General features: G+C 40.1%; 1 pseudogene; it reads left to right on the top strand.

The window, feature by feature from the left end:
• The first annotated feature begins 1,087 nt into the window (after positions 1–1,087).
• On the top strand, positions 1,088–2,039 carry LOC129151404 (GTPase IMAP family member 4-like; annotated as a pseudogene).
• The last annotated feature ends 2,141 nt before the right edge of the window (positions 2,040–4,180 follow it).

The following is a 4,180-nucleotide window of genomic DNA, read 5'->3' as shown; positions in this document are numbered from 1 at the left end:
AATTACCTACAAGGGAGCACCCATACGATTGTCAGCTGATTTCTCAACAGAAATTACGCAGGCCAGATGGGAGTGGCAAGAAATATTCAAACCGATGAATAGCAAGAACCTACAACTAAGATTACTCTACCCAGCAAAGTTATCATTCAGAATTGAAGGTCAGATAAAGAGCTTCACAGGTAAGAAAAAGCTAAAGGAGTTCATCACCACCAAACTAGTATTATAGGAAATGCTGAAAGGTATTCTCTAAGAAGAGGAAGAAGAAGAAAAAAATAAAGATAAAATTTATGAACAACAAATGCATATCTATCAACAAGTGAATCTAAAAATCAAGTGAATTACAAATCTGATGAACAGAATAAACTGGTGAATATAATAGAATCAGGGGCATAGAAAGGGAGTGGACTGACAATTCTCAGGGGGAAAGGGGTTTGGGTGGTGTGGGAAGAGACTGGACAAAAGTCTTACACCTATCGATGAGGACAGTGCAGGGGAGGTAAAGGCAGAGGGTGGGGTGGGAACTGGGTGGAGGGGAGCTCTGGAGGGGGGGAGGAGAAACAATTGTAATAATCTGAACAATAAAGATTTATTAAATTAAAAATAAAAAGACAGCCACCTGGGCCTGTGCCCTGAATAGAATTGAACTGTGACCTCCTGGTTCATAGGTCAATGCTCAACCAGTCGAGCTACTTAGCTTCTTAATGGGAAGAAGAAAAGTTCCATTTTGAATATTCATAGGGTGAGGGATGTTCCCACTGTGATGACCCAAAGTCAGATTTTGTGTTATTTCCTACATTAGTTTATGGGGAACAACTGCCAGCAGAAGCTCAGAGTTCTCACTTGAATCATTTTGCTCCCTCATCCCTGAGCACTTAGTTTCCAAAGGTCAGAGTGACTAGCCCAAGGGACTCCTGAGAAGTGCCCAGAGTTCCCCAAGTCCTTTAGGAGAGAGGTCAAGCCCAAGGATTCTATAGACCTCCTGTGAGTGCAGAGTTTGCTCACAGACAGGACAGTAGTGGGCAATAGAGAAGGACACGGTTGGGCAGAGTCACTGCAGTGGGAAAGGTTGGAAGTCAATCCTAATGGTATGGTTTTGTTTTGTGATGTCCCAGGGCTTGGAAATCAAGAACCCAGAGATTCCCAACTGCGACTTGTCTTAGAGGGTAAGACTGGAGCAGGAAAAAGTGCCACAGGGAACAGCATCCTTGGGGAAAAAAACAAAAACATTTCATTACAGAATTGCAGCAAAATCTGTCACCAAGGTCTGTCAGAAAGGCAACAGCACGTGGAATGGGAGAAAAAATGTCATTGTGGACACAGCTGGCATTTTTGACACTGTGGAACTGGATGCTGACACACAAAGTGAGGTTGCTAGTTGCATCCTCCTGACCTCCACCGCGCCTCACACTGTGCTCCTGGTGGTCCTGCTGGGCCGGTACAAAGGAAGAACAAAAGGCCATGAAGAAGATGCTATCAATGTTTGGACCCAAAGCTAGGAGATACATAATTCTCCGATTCACCTGGAAAGATGACTTGAATAGCATGATTGCTTAAAGGAAGCCCCAGAAGGCATTCAAGATCTGATGGAGCAGTTCAAGGATTGTCACAGTGAGTTCAACTATAAAGCAACAGGGGCTGAGCAGGTGGCTCAGAGGACACAGCTACTGGACCTTGTCCAGCTCATGGTGATGCAGAACAAGAGAGGATGCTACACTAATAAGATGTACCAAAGGACCGAGTTGGAGATTCAGAAACAGATTCAAGATATACAAGAAAAATACAGAGCTCAGATGAAGAGAGATAAAAGAAAATTAAGAGAGGAGTATGAAGAGAAAATCAGAAAGCTGGAAGATAAACTGGAGTTGGAAAAGACAAAGGCAGAAATGCAGAGCGAATTTGAAGAAAGGGAGAATTACTATTCCTTTGGGCAGCAAAATGCCAGAGGTGAAGTTGAGAATCAAGAAGGGATGCTTGATTCAATCTTGGGAAGTTTGAGAGTAATTTGGAGAGAAATAACATCTCTGTTCAAGGAAGATTAGGCTAATGAAAATCTGTCTATATTTCCTGTGTATTTTCAAGTGAATCTGCCCCATATAACTAATTCCCTAAAGACAAAACTCTCTGTTTTTGTCTCTAAAGCTCTCAGGACAGGGGAGTGTAGTAAAGTTCTGCCTTGGAAATCAGTAGAATTTTTTTTTTTTTTTTAATGTAAGAGTGAAGGAACACATTCTCAATGTGTAAAATTCCAAAGCAGAAAGTATGGATGATTCTTATCTTCTGAACTCTCAGAGACAGAGAGAAAATGAATGCAGGAGATCAAAAGATCATGACCCCAAGCCTTGTATATTTATCCTTAGTAAAGGTTCCTCTTCTAGATTATTTCTCAATTGGCGCATAATCTCCACCTGTGGCTTCTACTCTTTATTTTTATCTTTAGGATCACAATGCTCATTTAATACATGTGGTTAGAGAAATAAATTATTTGCCTTAGATAAATTATAGGTAGAGAAGCTTATGGAATTCTTTTTTTTTCAATTTTTTTATTAAGGTATTATATGTGTACATATCTTACCATTGCCACCCCCCACCCCACTCCCATATATGCCCTCACCCCCCAGAGTTTTGCATCCGTTCGTTATGCTTATATGCATGCATACAAGTCCTTTGATTGATCTCTTATATCCCCCACCTCTCCCAAACATTCCCCCTGTAATTTGACAGTCTGTTTGATGCTTTACTGTCTCTGTCTTTTTGTTCAAGTTTATAATGTTCTTTATTATCCATAAATGAGTGAGATCATGTGGTATTTTTCTTTCATTGACTGGCTTATTTCACTTAACATAATGTTCTCCAATTCCATCCAGGTTGCTGCAAATGATGAGAATTCCTTTTTTTATGGCAGCGTAGTATTCCATTGTGTAGATGTACCACAGTTTTCTGATCCAGTCATCTGCTGACGGGCACCTAGGTTGTTTCCAAATCTTAGCTATGGTGAATTGTGCTGCTATGAACATAGGGGTGCATATATCCTTTCTGATTGGTGTTTCTAGTTTCTTCGGGTATATTCCCAGGAGTGGGATTACTGGGTCAAATGGGAGTTCCATTTTCAGTTTTTTGAGGAAACTCCATACTGTTCTCCACAGTGGCTGCACCAGTCTGCATTCCCACCAGCAGTGCACGAGGGTTCCTTTTTCTCCGTATCCTCGCCAACACTTGTCGTTTGTTGATTTGTTGATGATAGCCATTCTGACAGGTGTAAGATGGTACCGCATTGTTGTTTTGATTTGCATCTCTCAGATAATTAGTGATGTTGAGCATGTTTTCATGTGTCTCTTGGCCTTCCTTCTGTCTTCTTTTGAAAATATTCTTTTTAGGTCTGTTGCCCATTTTTTTTATTGGATCGTTTATCTTCCTTTTATTAAGTTGTATAAGCTGCCTGTAGATGTTGGAGATTAAACCTTTATCAGTGATGACATTTGCAAATATGTTCTCCCATGCAGTAGGCCTTCTTGTTGTTTTGTTGATGGTTTCTTTTGCTGTGAAAAAGCTTTTTATTTTGATGTAGTCCCATTTGTTAATTTTCCCTTTAGCTTCTATTGCCCTAGGGGTAGTGTCAGTGAAGAATTTCTTTCGGCATATGTCTGAGATTTTGCTGCCTGTAGATTGCTCTAGTATTTTTATGGTTTCCTGTCTTATGTTTAAGTCCTGTATCCATTTTGAGTTTATTTTTGTGTATGGCGTAAGTTGGTGATCAAGCTTCATTTTTTTGCATGTATCTGTCCAATTTTCCCAACACCATTTATTGAAGAGACTGTCTTGACTCCATTGTATGTTCATGCTTCCTTTGTCAAATATTAATTGAGCATAGTGGTTTGGGTCAATATTTGGATTCTCTATTCTGTTCCATTGATCTATATGTCTGTTCTTGTGCCAGTACCAGGCTGTTTTGAGAACAGTGGCTTTGTAATACAGCTTGAAATCTGGTATTGAGATCCCTCCTACTTTATTCTTCTTTCTCAGGATTTCTGTGGCTATTCGGGGTCTTTTTTTATTCCAGATGAATTTTTGGAGAGTTCTTTCCAGGTCTGTGAAATATGCCATTGGTATTTTAATGGGGAGTGCATTGAATCTATAGATTGCTTTGGGTAGTATGGACATTTTAATGATGTTGATTCTACCA

Source organism: Eptesicus fuscus, chromosome 14 (assembly GCF_027574615.1).
Source record: "Eptesicus fuscus isolate TK198812 chromosome 14, DD_ASM_mEF_20220401, whole genome shotgun sequence".
Lineage (NCBI taxonomy): Eukaryota > Metazoa > Chordata > Mammalia > Chiroptera > Vespertilionidae > Eptesicus > Eptesicus fuscus.
This window is presented reverse-complemented; position numbering and strand designations above follow the sequence as displayed.